Here is an 18,032-nt window from a genome sequence, read left to right on the forward strand (position 1 = left end):
GGGGGGTGGTTGCCATTGCTCAGGGACTGGCTGAACATCAGTCAGCTGATTGTGAACAATTGTGTTGTGCATCACTTGTTTTGTTTTCTGTTTCGTATTGTTTTTCCCTTCCTTCTTATTAAACTGCCTTTATCTCAACCCACAAATTTTCACATTTTTTCATTTCTCTCCCCTGAGGCCAGTGGGTGGTGAGTGAACAGCTGTGTGATAATTAGCTGCCTGCCAGGTTAAACCACAACCCCCAGCTTGGAAAAAAAAAAAAAAATCTGTTCAGTATAAATGTGGAAAAATGTGTTTACAAAAAAAAAGGAAAAATTCCTTTAAGGAGTTACGTGCATCATACCCCTTTGGTAGACTGTATGCATAGCAGTCCAATGAGCAAGAGAATCATCAGTCCAAAAAAAAAAAAAAAATCAAGAAGTAGTGGGCTTAAACTGAAGCAGGGAATAGTTAGGTAAGACAGCGGAGGAAAAAAAAAAAAAAAAAGATAGTGCAGCACTGGAATAGCTTGCTGAGAACCTTGTGGAGTTGCCACCAGACTTTCCATAAAGATAAATCTGTGACTGATAACAAGATGCAGTAGACGGCTCCACCGGTCTCTACCAACACTAGTCAATGGCCTTGTGACTCAGCTGGCTATGATCCAATGGCTGTTTTGATGTTGCATGGCTGTATGAACTTAACTCCGTTGTGCTAGCAAAATTACTCCTGAGCTGTGAAAAGTACACAAGTTAAAGCCATGCTAGATAAGAAAAGTGAAAATATAGTTCAAATGATGTTATTGAGATGATAATAGTTAGGAGCTCAAGAGTTCAAGACAAAAAAAAATGATGACATGAGAAAAAATCCTGAGATAAAAAGCCAAGATAGGTAAACAGCAACTCAGCAACACCAAGATCCACTCTGCTCCAAAAAAGTCAAAAAATTGTGCTTAGCTTACAGATGTGATAGTCTAATACTTGTCTGTATAAGCCAGGAAATAATTGGTGTGTATTTTTTTACAGCCTGCTTGCAGACTGTCATTGCCCACCGTAGAGGACATCTGGACAGAAGTGACCCTGGCAGGGAAGGTTATACTACATAGAGTTCTTGAGGATGAGTCAGAAAGCATTGGTGGAGCCATCAAATAGCAGACTGGCAGGGGAAGCTGCTGTTATGTGTGCCCATACCCACAGTAGGTCTCATGTTTTTTAGTTGATGGAGATCCACCCTACTGAGGGTGCAGACTTTCTTTTTCCTGTGCATTTTGGCACCTTGCCCGGGGCTTGCATGTGCATGTGGTAGTTTCACACTGATGGGCATCTGAACTGCACCACATTGCTTCTCAAAAGATCAGGGGGAGAAAATAAGATAAAAAAAGGGTTCAAGGTTTGAGATAAGCACAGGGAGATCACTCAACAATTGCTTTCATAGGTAAAACAAACTTGGCATAGGCAGATTAATGAAATCTATTACCTATTGGTCATGAGCTAGGGCAGTGAGAAACTAAAAACAAACAAAACAAAACAAAACAAACAAACAACAAAAAAAAACTTCCCCGCATCCACCCTCTTCTACCTCCTCCCCCTGAGTGACACAGGGCATGGGAATGAGGAATGGGGGTTATGGTCAGTCCCTAATACTTGGTCTCCACCACTCCTTCACAGTCACTCCCTGCCCCTGCTCCCCGTGGGGTCCCTCCCATTGAATGCCGTCCTTCCCAAACTGGGCCTGCAGTGCCTGCCCACAGGCAGCAGCTCTTCAACAACTGCTCCCACATGGCTCCGTACCACGGGGTCCATCCATCCATCCCCCAGGAGCAAACTGCTCCAGCACGGGTCCCCCACGGGTGGGCGGCAGCTCCCCCCAGACCCCCTGCTCCTGCGGGGGCTCCTCTCTACGGGCTGCAGCTCCGGCCCGGGGCCTGCTCCTGCGGGGGCTCTCCATGGGCTGCAGCCTCCTCCAGGTCACATCCACCTGCTCCACCGGGGGCTCCTCCACCCATGGGGGGGCTGCAGCGTGGAGATCTGCTCCATGTGGGACCCATGGGCTGCAGGGGGACAGCCTGCTCCACCAGGGGCCTCTCCACAGGCTGCAGAGGAACTGCTGCTGTGTGCCTGGAGCACCTCCTGCCCTCCTGCTGCACTCACCTGGGGGCTGCAGGGCTGCTTCTCACTACTCTCTCCCAGCTGCTGTTGCACATCAGGTTTTCCTTCAATCTGCTGTCCCCGCGGCCCACCCAGTGTTGCTCCCTGGCTCGGCTCTGGCCAGCAGCAGGTCCCCTTTGGAGCTAGATGGAGCTGGTTCTGATCTGACATGGGGCAGCTGCTGGGTTCTGCTCACGAAGGACACTCCAGCACCCCCACCGCTGCCAAAGCCTTGTCACATAAACCCAACGCAGTTCACCACATTCTTTCTGCAAAAAGGGAATTAAGAATCAGAAAAAAATTCAAGGGTTGTAGATATTCTGATGGGGCTGGACTCATCTTTCCCCAAGGTAAGAGTTGTCCCTGGTCTTTATCATTAATCATTCAGTTCTATCACGACACTGAGTCAGGGGGCTACTTTGGGTGACTGATAGATCACGTGGTTATTGCATAGCAGGGTCCCACGCAACAGTAAATGAGGACATGCATGTGGACAGAAAAGGCTTAATGGCAATTTAAATGTTACAGAGCCAATAGCATTTTCATCATACGCATCGATCTCCTCCATCCCACTAAGGCACAGCTATTAAGTTTCTTATCAGGCTTTCAGCTCTCCTGTAATTGCTAAATAGTGTATTAAATTTCAGAGGATACAAAATGGAGGTGAGAGTGTCTTGAAAGAGAGAATTGTCCAAGAATTGTATGCCTTTTTTTTTTTAATGTGGTTGGCACATATTTGCCTCTGGTTTGCACGTTGATATGTTACTTGGGAAGTCCTTTGATCACCAGCAGTTTCTATAAAATCTTGACAATGGTAGTTATGGCTGTCAGGCCAGGGATGATATTGTTCAAACAAAAATCTTAACACCATTACCTTTGCATCTTAAAACCAGATTCCCTTTACAACAAAGTTCTCAATTTCTGTGTTCCATGCCTTGTCCCAGACAGAAAGCAGTTGAACTGCCATCCTAAGGAGGCTGGAAACAGCATAGCCAGAATGAAAATAGCAGCAGCTGTTCTGAATATGATCGGGTCACCAGCAGGATCCCCATAAAAAGACCACAAAACCAACCAGAGAGGATTGTTGCAGTACATCTGTTGCTTTTTATGGAAATAAAAATATTACGCTGAGCTCCCAGGGTCTTCTGTTCCCACCAGTGGTCCTGTCAAGCTGCCTTGGATGCCACACTGCTTTACAGGACAGAGACAAAAGTGGGTCTGAGCAGGCAAATATCTTTCGGCAAGAAACCTATCCAAAGTTTATCCACAAAAGCAAAGCTGAATGAATCCTGTGTCCAAATAATTTTAGGAAACAGGTCCAGAACAAAGACAAGATATACCCAAGTTAAATCTTCCAATTTTAATTTAAAGACAACTTGATCCTAGAGGTCACTGCTTAGTGTAACAGCAAATGCCTAACCTCTTGTGCAGCACTTTCTCAATTTCCCATTATTGTTGAAATTGAAAGTTATTCAGTTTATTGTTGTTCATATCTGACTTCTTCCCTGAAAATAAGGAGTTGTTCCACACTATTTCTTAGGAAGAAACTTCTATAAATATATAATATACTGGAAATTGTGACTTGGATGGGAAAGACACACTTCTTCCTACTTTACAAGACTGAACCAAATGGGGATTCTTTGAAAAGTCATTTAATATCTTTGTTGACAAATGATACAGTTTATAGTGACTCCATAGTAAATAGCCTTGTTTGTTCCTAAATGTATATGAATTACTGGAAGTGAATCTCTTACTGATAAAAAAGAGTTGTAACATATCGACAGCACGTAGGAACAGAGCTTTAGTTTTAATAATTATTTATATTTTTGATAATATTGCTATTTGAGAAAATGTTTTGTTTTACCTATAGGCTATGGGCTGAGTTTTTAGACAAACATTTTTTTTATGAGAACTGGTTCACTGTATTTAGCATCAGATCTGGCTGCCACTCAGAGTTTTCACTCCCTAAAAGTTCTAAGCATTTTGGGAAGGAAATCAAGGTTTTCCATGAAAGCCAGAACATTTCCTGTGAAAAGGAAATGTCACCCAACTCTTTTTTTTTTTTTTTCCAAAATAGAAAACAACAACACTTTATTAGTTTTTTTCTGTACTTGTAGTATCCAGATGTTCACCCAAGTGTCTGGACATCCTCTGCTAGTGTTCAGAAATTTGTTCTTCTCCTTAGACATTAAAACACTTATCAACATAGGGAGGACTATGAGCAGTAAAACCTTCTTTGACCCTGATTTCCAACTTCCAGTTATAGGGAAACTAGGATAGAATATGTCAGTGATTTTGCTGATTGTTATAGAAATGTATGCATCTGGCTTGGTCAATTGCAAGAAGTTTGGGGAATTTCTTGTTCCTTTCACCATGAAAATATAAAATTAATACATCCTTCCTTCTGTCCCTTCACTAACCAAAAATTCCTCTGAAAACACCTTCTTGCAGCTCTCTACAGGACTTACTGCAAGTCTTCTTGGGAGATGTGTTGTTTCAGGAAGCACATTTCTTTTCCCATCACTCTAAAAGGAGTTATTTTTGCTCATTCATGGTCACCATGCCTACTCCTCCTGCATAACACTGTCTTGGTGTATCAATTGCTCATCTTTGTATTCACCGCAAGGTTAAACTCCTAATTTCTGAACAGAATAGAATTCAGTTAGTATCTGTTTAGCTAAAAGTGTTCAGCTAAAAACATCTTTGCTTTACCTCATTTCCACAGCCAGCAGCAGAACATCTCCACCTTCAAAAGCTACAGGTGTCAATCACTCCTGTCAGGCAGCCTGCCCAACTCCTAGAGATCTTACTGCTCTCAGCATCTGTGACCACTGGCCAAACCATTCATAAACTTTTCGCTGAACAGCCTGCAGAGGCAAATTTACCCCAAACCTCCCACATCAGCAGTGAAGAGCATGCTGTGTGTTGTACAATGTGAGCAGGTACATCTCTCTCCTCCCCTCACTACATCACAGCCTCATCCCATGCCAGAGCCTGACAGCCATACTAAATAACCCTACCTACAGCCATACATAAATAACCCTACTTCCCAGATGCTGGAAGTTTCATAGACCTGGTGAAACTAATTGAAACGTGATGCCAGTCCATTGGTCAGCTCTGCATCAGTGAGGCAGTTTTTGAACAGTGTGTTCAAATGTTCATGGGGTGCCCCATGAAATTAGGTGTTCTCTAGTTTTCTTGTGCTTGGTGTTGTTGGCCACTGATATACACAAAGCACTATTCTCAGACAAATGGTCTTACCAACACACAGAAAATTATCAGCTTCCACAACCTGGGAATGACATCTTGCAGTTATTTTTATTTATTTATTCTCCTGAAAACAGCTTGATGTTCAGCAGCTGCCAAGAGGGCAAATGGATTGTGAGGAGTTGTTAGAAAAAGAATAAAGAACAAAACAGGAAATGTTATACTGATGCAACATATTCTTATCTTGTGCACTGGATGCAGTTCTGATCACCAATGACAAAAAGGATGTAACAGCACAAATGTTACCAAAAGGAGTGGTGAGGCTATCAGAGATGCAGAGGACTTCTGCTGAAAGGATGAAACAAATAGACTGGCACTCTCCACATATGATAAGAGAGGATTTTTAGGATGAGGAAAAATTACACAGGGAATGACTTTTTAGTACCTTTCATGATAAAAGAAATAGGGAAATTATCACTAGTGGTTAAAACAGAGAAAGCTACTCTTTCACATAAATAAAGATGAAATTTGATGCCATGTGAAGTTGCCAAAATAGATACACAAATGTGTTCCAAATTATGACATGAACTTAGGAAGAAAAGATACGTTGATCAACGTTTAAGATGCTGTTGGAGAAGTTACTTTATATTTAGGACATCCATCCCATATGATTGATTGACACCGGTAAGGACTAACAGGGTTCATCATCCTCCCCTTTGTCTGTTTTTCGGTTTGGGTCTTTTTTTTTTTTTCTTTCTTTTCTTCTTTTTTTTTTTTTTCTTTTTTTTTTTCCCGTTGTGGCATTGTTTAGCGAAAGGATAAAGACCTAGGTGAGGTTTTTGCATATGTATGTGTGTGAGCTGGTATGATAATTCTTATTTTCTTACATTAATAAGGAAGCAAACAAAACAGACTAACTAAAAATGAGGTAACTCCTTTGAGTTTAAATTCCCTGCCTTTTCTTTTTTTCATTTCATCTCATAAATTCTGTGACTAATAATTCTGCAAAGAGCTAGAAAATCGTTTTTCCTTCCCTGAGACCTGGAAATCCTGCAGAGCCTGAAGGTCTGATCTTGTGAGGTCTTTAGTTGGGCTTTTTGAAAAAGCTCATTTCCTTCCTCCCACTTGTTCTAGCCTTGAAGCAGAAAAGCCGCAAGTGCAAGCTTACATCTACCCAGCGTTATATTGCTTCATGCTTCCTGCCCTGGCATTACTGGGGTCAAAGATGACAGCAATTTTTTATCTTCTTACATGAGTGAAATAACCTGTGTGAACATACCTCAAAAATCACAGTAATTTCAAATATATGTTATAGAAATGTATTTACTGCCATTTGTTGAAAACACTAGGGAATGAAGTATGAAGAAATGCCCTGCATTTCTTCAGCTTGAGTGCAAGAGGCAAATTTAATGGTTGAGGACAGTAACAGATTCCAGAGTAACAAATTTTCATTCCTTATGGCTCAGAAATATAAAGAAATGCAAAAATATGGAGAAATACTCTCCATAGAGGAGCCAATTAAATTGGTGGATTTTGAGCTCTGAGTAGCAAAAACTAGTAGCAGGTTTTTTTCATTGCTAAGGAAATAAACCTATTATTTTATGCCAACAGATAGTTTTCTGTTCCAAATCTCAGTTTCACTGAAGTGCCAAAGGAAACAGAGTTTCCAGCACAGTCATCTTTTTTGTTTCCTGCTAGCCAGTTTAGTAATACCTCACTGAGCTCTGTTAGAGCCTCACCCATTTCACTCACCTGTGCTAGGTATTAGGGCCTGTGGGTTTCCTTCTCAGTGGCAGGTAAGCTACACTTCTGGAGCCATGCTCTTCCATTACAGGGGTTGCATCACTATACTTTTTTTTTTTATATATATAATATATATTGATATTTTTTGAACCAGTCCCTCAGCACTTTGTGAGTGCAATGGGAAATCAAACCTAAAAGAGGAAACAAGAAAGGATTTTTTTTTTTTTTTAATTACCTATTGTGCATATGTTGGTATCTGTTAGGGTACATGAGCATTCCTAATGCAGAAGCATAAGTACTAGAACCGACAAAAACATTATTAAAAATGCATGTGGGTTGTTCAGCAAAAATCTGTCCTCCAAAGAATGACAAATCATGGCAGGTGTGCCCTCGTGTCCTCTGCACTTCCACAGACTCGGTGTGTACCATTTATTGGACCCCATAGCAACTGCCAGCCACCCTGCATTGTTCATTCAGGTAATTGTACATGAGGACTGCTACAGCCTGTCTCTGTATTTCTGATTAGCTTAGTAATGATCTTGAGGCTTGTGTCTTCCATGAATTGTCTGACTTCCTCAGGTGGCATTGCATTTATGTGCAGTACATAACACACCGATCACAGACTAGGCCACTGAGCTGAGGATGCTCCCTGGCCAGCTCCTTTTTGCCTCAGCAACAATGGTGCAGATGTGCCACACTGCTGTGGATGTGACAGGACAGACTCTGTCTGACCCAGTTGTCTCCATGTATCTAGACAGCTGCAGAAGCTTTATTATTATTATTATTATTAATTAATAATTTAACTTAATAATTTAATTAATTCTCTTTAATTAAATTATCCTTATCTCAACCCGTGAGTTGTTCTTTGCTTTATTTCTTCCCCTCCTCATCTAAGGAGGGGGAGTGAGAGAGCGGTTGTGGTGTTTAGCTGCCTAGCACAGTAAAATCACCACACTAACTCATTCAGGGTCTCTTCTGTGCTAGAGACAGGTACTCTACACACTCTGAATCCCATGCTCTGGACAAGACAAAGATTGCTCTCCTATGTAATCATTTATAACTCAGACTGAGAAAAATCCACAATGCCCAGAGAAGACTTTCAGTCCAAATACTTATCTAGAAACCAGAAGACTCAGCTCCTAAGTTCTGTTTAGGTTTCTACATCATTGAAAGAACACTCCCCCCTGCCCACTGAAACTGAGATGTTATGTATTGGTGGATTATAAATCATGTGGAAGAAAAAGAACAGGCAAGAAGTAATTTTACTCTAGCCAAATTAATGTTGGATGGACATTAATATGAAATGTTTATTCTGAGACTCTGACTTTTCTTAGGTGGGTTGGGGTCCCTCCTTTTTTCCTTCAACAGGCAAAACTTCGCTACCAGGCACAAAAGAGCCCAGCTAACTCAGAAGAAACAGGAAGTGTCCAAATAGGTTGTGAGAGAGCGCATTCTTCAGGGCAAGATTTTTTTTTTTTTTCTTGTTTTTCATTTGGTTTAGTTTGATCTGCTTTGGTATTTTGTACTGACTGCCCTGACCACAAAGCTAGTATGAGAATGAAGAATTGAGTGGGAGTTCACTGGTAACATCTATTCTCAGAAAACATATATAGCCAGTTTACAACGTGACTGGGGGTAGAAATAGAAATTTCCTATTATTTCCCTATACAGTCAACAGCAAGGGTCAACGGTAGCCAGTTTAGGGAGAAGGGCTCCCTCTGAAGGTCTTAGAGGTCCTCACCTTCTGCAGCTGACTAGATAAGCATATCAGACTCTCCCTTTCCCTTTTGTTTCTGTGTGTAGAAATTCAATCAAACCTATTGCTCAAGGCACTCATGTTTCTAACTCTGCAGGATATCACAGAAGTAGTCCCACATTCATGAAAATTAAATTATCCTAGTTAGTTCAGATAACCAGAAGTCTTCTCAACGGGGGTGCTTTTGTGGGTAGCTCTTTGCACAGCCTTTCTGCCTACTGCCATCACAAAGCTTATCTACACAGTAAAGTCAGCATAAAGTTTCTGTCAGGTTGGTTTTGTGCCCCAGAAAAACCTTAGGTGTCAGATCTGACCTTTGGACAGACACAGACTTTGAGTTTGAATAGTTCAGCAGAAAAGGGAGTTTATCATAAAAAATAAAACCAGAAAATCAGTTTAATCTCTCTCTACATCATTAGCAAAGTGGTATTTTTTTTTTCTTCTACGAATTCATACACTAAAGGATGGAAAGAGTTTAAAAGTAGTCATAAATAGAATAGCAACTCTGTGGTTGATAGATCAGTGAAGGCCTATATGAACCTCATGAAGTTCAGTAAGGCCAAGTGCAAGGTCCTGCACCTGGGTCAGGGCAATTCCAGACATGAATACAGGCTGGGCAATGAGGGGGTTGGGAGCAGACCAAGAGAAGGACTTGGGGATGCTGGTGGATGAAAAATTCAACATGAGCTAGCAACGTGCACTTGCAGCCCAAAAAGCCAACCGTACCCTGGGCTGCATCAAAAGAAGCATGGCCAGCAGGGTGAGGGAGGTGATTGTCCCCCTCTGTTCTACCTGGAGTATTGCATTCATCTCTGGGACCTTCAGCACCAGAGCGGCATGGACCAGTTACAGTGGGCCCAGAGGAGGACTATGAAAATGCTCAGAGGGCTGGAACACCTCTCCTATGAAGACAGGCTGAGAGTTGGGGTTGTTCAGCCTGGAAAGGAGAAGGCTCTGGGGAGATCTCGTTGCAGCTTTCTAGTACCTAAAGTGTTCCTATGGGAAAACTGAGAGGGATTATTCGTTAGGGAGTGTAGCGATAGGACAAGGGGTAATGTTTCTAAACTAAGAGAGGGGAGATTTAGATTAGATATTAGGAAGAAATTATTCACTTGGCAGGTGGTGAGGCCCTGGAAGAGTTTACCTCTAGAAGCTGTGGATACCCCATCCCTGAAAGTCTCTCCCCCTGGAGGTGGGGGGAGAGAAAAGAGGGCGGAGTTTGGGAGCAGGAGAGAGGAGATCTTTTGATTTGGAGAATACAAAACCTATTCCTATAAAACCTATAGTGGAAATCCCACCATTAAATAACAGCTGCACATTGTTATTATGGTCAATTTCACCTACCATTATAGCTTAAAATGTGCAATTTAAGGAGGTTATAAGTAGTATTCACCATAACAGTTTGTGTTTCATTCCAAACACTATGGAACATTTATATCTAGTTCATGCATCTCCCTACAACAGGGCAATAGAAAAGTCTGGGAAGTTCCAAATCCTATTTTATTTTCTTTTTTTCTTTCTTTATATATGTCAGAGCCAAGTGATCTCACTGTTGGGCAATATGTTTGGAAAGAGTCAACATCTTATGACAGAAATCACAGTAAATTAATGAGAAGTGAGAAGAGAAATCAAAAAATAATATCCAATGTGAAGCTGGAACAGCATCATCTGCAACAAGAGAAAATAAATATTTATATCTCAAAGGCTAATACAATAGAATAATGATGACAAAAGAGCCTGCTCTACACAAATGATTCCAGATGATTTTCACCAACAGTGTTTCATCTGATGGTCCATTAAAGGTTGAAAAGACAAAGAAAAGAAAAAAAAGCTACAAACACTGGAAAACTCACATCTTGAATCGAAAAATAGCTATTTAGGTGACTGAAATAATGACAGAATGACAAATTCTCAGAGGGATAAAAAGTAACAGTGAAGCCTGTTGATGCAAGGTAATGGGTAATGACAGCAGACTTTGTTGAAACAGTGGAACAGGTAGTGATAGACAGAAGAAACAGATGACAAATTTTGAGGAGTTTACTATTCATACAAGAGATTTTCCTCTAAGACTTGATATCTGTGGAATGAGACCATTAATAAATTACATGAAAAAAAGATATGAAAGAATGTCTACAGTGGTGTTAGCGAACTGAAGGAATGACCAAGCAAGCTCCATCATTGTCATGTTTTTATACTTCCAGTCATGGGAATAGGAAAACAGCTGTGCAGATTCACACCATCTATCTCAGTACTTTTTCTGCAGAAATGACTATTAAGAAAAATGAAGAGTAAGATCAGGGCCAGCGTACACCATCACTCCTCCACAGCACTCTCCTAGTTTCCAGTTGCTCTCAGTACCAGGAAATCCCTGAGCCTGTTAAAATTTGTCTGTTCATTCGCCTACTATTGGATATCTCTTCCAAGTCTGGCTTCCCCAGGAACCCATGTAGGCTTCCTACTGCTGCAACGTCTTTTTTGCAAGGAGTGCTACCGCACTGCTATTCTTTTCATAAAATCTATCATTTATTTCAGTTTAATGAACTGGATGGCAAGCACTAAAATTGTGCTGAAGCTTGATGGGTAGCAAAACAAGAAAAGTTGTGTGGGTTGCAAAACATACCCCTCATCTGATACTGGTGTCCTAGAACATGCTGCTCCCTGTGGCTTATGACCTTTTTAATTCAATCCCTCGACAAAGGCAACTAAAAGTCTATCAGATGCAATGCATGGAAAAAAATCCCCCACACCCAAACGGGGGACCAGATAAGAGAGACGTTATCTCAGACAACTGGCATTGCCAGACGTTCCTGTCACGACACTTCAGTGTGCAGAGCTTGAGTGCTAGAAATGGTGTGGCCATGGTAGGACAGAACATCACCCAGCCTTTTAACCCTCCCAAAGCCATACTTTAGGAGCAGTACTTCTTATGCTATCCTAACGAACCACTTTGACTTCCCTGCCTTTTCAGTACTAGAAAACAAAACAAAACAAAACAAAAACTTTGGATTTTCCTAGATGGCAGACCATTCAGAAAATAGATCTGCCTAAGAAATAACTGGCCAAGAGGAACAGGTAAACCTTAGTTATTTTTCAGCTGGTTTAGTTCTTGGGCCAATTTCACAGCTGTGCTGGTACAACAGAAGGGGCAGCCTTGGAGCAAGTGTGAGCCGGACAGTCCAAGCCAGCAAGGCCAGAGCATAAACACCTGTCAGACCACACCAGATGAAGAGGGAAAAAGTGTCACACCTCTCCCAGTACTCAGCTACACTGGATGGCTGTGTCAACATGATGTCTGCAGGCATTTATTTCCCTGGTGATTTCATATTGTGTGTTTGTCAACCAAGAACCTTCGAAGAAAGATGTTTCCTTCAAGAGCAAAGGGGAATCTTTTAGTAACTCTCAGCGTCCAAAGTCACCTTAATAAGGAAAGACATCTCCATCTCCCTTCTGAGGGAGGTTAACTGTGTAATGTTTGACTGTGTAATAACAACAGAGCAACTCAGCATAATTATATCTAAATGGAAATGAGCTCTGTTCCATGCAGCTTATGAGGCTTACAGGACAGTGTCTGGGTTCTGGTACTTCACTCCATGGACTTTATTTCCCACCAATAGAAATAGATTTTGCAGGAAATATAAAACTTCTTTTTTTTTTTTTTTTTTTACTCCAAGAGAGAAAGTCAGCAGGATGCCAGAGTCTAAACATTTGCTGAGTAAGTATGATTAAGGCATCCCACTGCAAATGCGCAATTTCATTTAATACATATTACTAAAGACAGGGGCAAAATGCCATGAAATACTGGAGGAACATAGGCTAAACAAGCTGCACGAAACCTGGCAGGTATCACATTTTGTTTATTGCTACTGAGGGGAAGAGGAAACATAACCAAACTTCAGGGTTTAGACAAGGGCATGTTTTCTCAATTCTGGGGTTTCAGTGGAGCTCAGGTTTCACATTCTGAATGCTGGACATAAAATACTTGTAATCTGATTTAGCCATAGCTCAACAACTGCAAATGTGCATACTCCCTGCTGACATTTGTTTGGGAGATGGAAAAGCAAAGCACCTTGCCTGCACTTTGCTCCATTTCCTAGCCTTTTACGGAGCACCCGAGGAAGCTGTAAGGATGACAAGTACAGGATCAGACCTGAGACACTGCATGAGCAGCCTACATGATGGTGACAGCAGAGAAGTTGTCTGGCCATGGTGCAAGAGACAAGGTGGATTGAGCTGATGGCAACAAGAGGCACAGCTGGAGCCAGCACCTTTGAGAAGCTGTTGGTGCAGCACCAAAGCAAGGCTGTCTTCAGCTTGGACATCCACCTGAGCTCTCAGAAATAACACCCTTCCCCATGATGACAGAGCAACCTGCCCAAAGCTGGAACAGAAGGGAGCAGATAGCAGGGACCTATCCAGCTGCCTCAGCAAACAGAGAGCCAGAGAGCTACTGCAGCAAGCTCTTTTCCCTTCGTCCATTACAAGCCCCTATCCCAAGGAGCATGCAGGCATGCACCATCTGTAACCAAACTTCATCACATGTCAAAAGACTTTTTTTTCCTCACCAGGACATTTATAATAATCTGTAGGTGGATACATCCCACATTCTGTTATGAAATACAGGTGAAGATGTTCAGTGCAGGTCAAAAATAACAACTTTCACAGCTGAGTCTATACAGTCTGTAAAACCTCTGCTTCCCTTCCCCTCCTACTCAGAAGTACTCTGTACTCATGCTTGAAAAGACTTGGTTGATGGCAAACCAGAAGCATTTAGGGGAAGAAAGAATCTGCTCTGCATCTAAGTAAAGGGAATTTCCACAACACTGAGTCTTGTGAGAGGAACATTGTGATCCAGGAGGTTGCCTCGATGAGGAAATCAGAATATGATCATCAGGCTGATTGAAGTTATCTTCAGTGAGAAAAACAACAATCAGTGAAATACACCCATTTTATATACATCTGTGGTTAGAGAGAGGCACATACAAGGATAAAACTGCACTTTTCTGCTTCATATGTCCCACAAACAGCTCAAATGCTACCTGTGATCTTAATCAGTAATTAAGTAAGATGCTGCTGCCATTATTATTCCTCTCTTCCTCCCTTATTCTCCCCCAGTATGGGCCAGGACGCAAAAACTTTATAATACTGCCAGGTCTAAGTCAGATTGGATAAACACATTTAAAACATTACAAGATTTATTTTTTTTTTCAATTAGCCTCTTACCCAATTGAGATGTTGTTTAGCTGCCAAAAGTTGTCTTAAGGTTATTTTCAAAAATTCTATGTTTTCTTGGCAAAAAATCCTTTTTGAGTTAAAATCCAACCCCCATGATGGTGTTGCCAAACATCCTCTTTTTAATTTCTTCAGAGCAACATCTAATACTGTCCAATACTACTCCCTAAGTGGAAATAGCCACTATCCTATACCATTCACATCTCTGAGAGAAATATATATAGCCCCTTCTCAAAGGCCCTAGCCCAGCTGGGATTTGTTGTAATGCACAGTGCAGAGGAATTAATAGTTATTGTTGTTGGTTTGTTTTGTGTCTTGTTTTCTTTCCTTTTCTTTTTTTCTTTTGTTTTCTCTTCTTTTCTTTTCTTACATTTTTTAATTTTTTTTTTTTTTTAGTGACAAGAAGCTGAATGCCACTGAGTATGAGAGATAAATGATAGAGAAAGGGATGAACAAGAGACGAACAAGAGGTAGGCTCTTTCAAGGGTTTCCAGCAGAAAGAAATAGAATGGGGAAGGAGGGAAACAAGCACATGACATGATTCCCTGGTTTCTGAAGCCCACCAGTCCCTCTCTCCCACAACTACCAGCCTCCCCCAAAAAGCCAGGGACTGCTCCAAGCCTCCCAAGAGCTGGAAAACTCCAGCTTTGGCAGCACCATATATTTGAGGGCGACATGAAGCACACCTGGGGCTATTCTTCAACCCTTCAGTCACTAAAGGATCTTTGTTGCAAGACAACTTCCAAAAAAGAAAGAGGTTTTAATCTATCCTGTTTTTTTTTTATTAATGAAGGAGCAGAAAAGAGAGGTGTGTCCTTGTATGTGAAGAGGACGTGAAGGAACAGCTAGGGCAAGGAACAAAAAAGTCAATTGTGCCAGACTAATATGTGATTGGCTCTGAGCTTGGAGACTGAAACCACCTTCAAAATTCCAGATCTAGAGGAACACTTTCGCTACAGCCTAAAAGCCATGTGTACAGAAGCTCCTCCAAGCCAGCCAATCTTCTTGGGAGAAGAGGGAGTGCATTTACACGTGATAGTTTATATGCAGCCAAAGTAGATACTGCAGTCAGAGGTCATGGCGCTAGATTTTGAAAAGTCCTTCATAAAGAAGAGATCTCAGAAAAGCAAGTTTAAATAACATTAATGTCAAGAAAAGTCTTTCTGATTGCTATATTCTTTATCTGTCGTGACTAGACAGGTAAAAATCTATGATGGCCATTTTGTCTTTTAGGTCATTTTCTTTTTCTTTTATTTATTTCTTTTATTTGTGTTTACTTGTCTTATTTTAACAGGCTCTGTACTAATTTTCCTCACAGAATGACTAGCAGAAATACAGCCCTTACGCACCTTTTGTAATTAATTCCTTAGGTCAACTCTAACCGCTAAGCCCCTTGTCAGGTTATTTCTATTACTGATAAGGAGCAATTGACTTTAAAAGATTGAAGCCAGGTAGATGAGCCTATTCCACAAAGTCTCTTGGCTTCACCCTTGTGAAGTGAAATCTGCCAGGTGGGGATCATTTGACCTTTGCTATATAGGAAGCATGAGGACTTATGGGAGGAATTGCCTCCCCAGGGGAGTTTGAGGCTCAGGTTACCTAGGGTGCTTTTCTACTGTCTTGGTGAAATGGACTCAGTGCTCCCTAATAGGCTGCTTTTTCTTCATGTTTTCCACTATCTCTGTAAAATAGTTTTAGAGATTCTGTGAGCTAGTTATGTTGGTGGTGCCTTCTCAGGACAGGAAAACGCTGGTGGTGCTGCTTCCCTTTGAAGTAGTTTGGTAGTGATTCTAGTTCAGAAGCTGGCAGGTCAGTGTTCCTGGGTTCTCCAGTTGTTTTGTGTTGGGGAATTTGAGTACTTCCTTCACCTTGTCTGTTTTCAGGGAAGTTACTTACGTGGATTCTAAGCTTCCTTCCCAGCCCTAAAAAACTAATAATAATAACTAAAAAAAAAAAAAAAACAAAAAAACTCAGAAGCTCAAGTGCATGCAGGTAAGGCTGACTTTGAAGAATGTTTTCAAGTATCTGTTAAGATTGAACAGGCTGTATGAAAAAGGTGCCTTACAGTGAATTCAAATCTTGCTTTGTGATAAGAAGAAACAGATAGGGTAGATACTGGTGGTGTTCTCATTACTTCTGCGCAGTGTCAATTGTGAGAATGTGCTGTACATAAAAGAAATGCTGTTTTTACAATACGCAAGTCAAAAGCCTTTAAAATACTAGAAGTTACAGTTTCAAGGAGATAACTTGAGAGAAAGAAACTAAGGTTGGCCATCTCCCTGGAGATAAAGCATGAAAGGTGTCATTGTTAATAGTTTCTGAGGCAGGGTCAGGGGAAGATGTGTTTTCCCACTTGTTCACTCTCCCTCTTTTTCTCCAGGTGAGTTCCGGTAGATTTCCAACAAGCCCTGGTTATTGTTATCACATCTTAAAAGAGAACAAGCATGCATAGTACTTGGCATAATTCACCTTTGCTCTGCTGCTGCTTACATTGGCAGCAGGGGAATAATGAGCATAGGGAAGAGAGGAGGAAACTTTACTGTTCCTGTTGTTCCTGTGCCATAGCATACATTGCTGAACCAGAGACCTGGGTATTCTGGAATAAAGCTGCTAGTTACCAATTTTACTTACATGCAATCTTGAAGATAAACATATCCTTAATTATTTTCAGACAAAAAAAAGGTTTTCCTTAGCCTAGATTTTTATAAACATTAATGGCATTCTGCCTGCTTTACCTTCCAGCTAACTGCAGCTATGGAAGGCTTACCAATATAAACCACCATAGCCTCAGAACAGAAGGCAGGAGCCTTTAGCTTGGACTCAGAGCATATCCTCTTCCCCACCACATGAGCCTCTATCACAAACTATTACAGTCATAGATGTGTAGATTTAAATGTAAAGTACGCCATATGCTCAGCATTAGCTGACAAAGACAGGAAAGAGAAAAATTTATGAAAGGAGAAAAGCACTACAGGGGGAAAAAAGTTTCACAGCATGGATGGAAAGTTGGATTGGAGTTAGAAAATTTGAGACAAGTTAATCACAAGACAAGAAAGGGGAGGGACAACTTGCAGTGCCAAAAAAATATATATAAATAAAATGACAGGAACAAGCTAACAGAAGAAATATTACATAGTTATGGTTCAAAAGTAAAAAATTGTGGAAAGAATACTTTGAGTGTATCATCCAACACATACCATTCTGGCTATTTTCTGTCAGTACAGACAATGAACTAAAGTACATCTACCCCATTGTGGTGAACAAATACTACTTCAGAGATTTTTTTTTACTTCTGGACCTATGAAGTTTCCAGAAGCAAACTTCTTGCTAACTAATCTGTTGTTACTGTTTGGTTTGTTTTATTTTTAATCAAGAACAATCAGCACATCTGTCTCTATGGGAATTCTTTTATTGAACTAAAAAAAAAGTTTCCAAGTAGAGAAAACAGATACAAAATTCAACTGCAAACAAACTCCCACAGTAGAAGGTTAAGGCACTTTGTGTTGGGCTGCACTCCAGTAGTTAACTAACAATTAACCACAATAACCAAAACCTCCCCCACTTTTTCACACACACACAAAACTTAAAATGCCTAAATATTCATACTGAATGTGGTTGCTTAAAAGAAAGTCTCAGGTAGATAAATGCCAATTTACAATCATCTGTCTTCATTTACAGTCCTTAAGAGTTTTAGTGGAAAAATGCTTGTCTCTAATATTGTAGCAAACATCTGAAAAGAACTACAAAAAAAGTCACCAGAAATCATCACAGCACTTTCACAGATGAAACAAAAAATACAGCACAACTCCATACAAATCAATGTACTTATCTGTAATACTACAAATCCTAGAGTCATTTTTTTAATTACTATTATTTATTTTTATGTGCTCTAAAACAGAATTTAAAGTTGAAAAAATCAACCATGTTTTCAGCATCTTTTCTTTATTATTTCCCTTGCTACATCCGATGGA

This window comes from Anas acuta, chromosome 1 (assembly GCF_963932015.1).
Source record: "Anas acuta chromosome 1, bAnaAcu1.1, whole genome shotgun sequence".
NCBI lineage: Eukaryota > Metazoa > Chordata > Aves > Anseriformes > Anatidae > Anas > Anas acuta.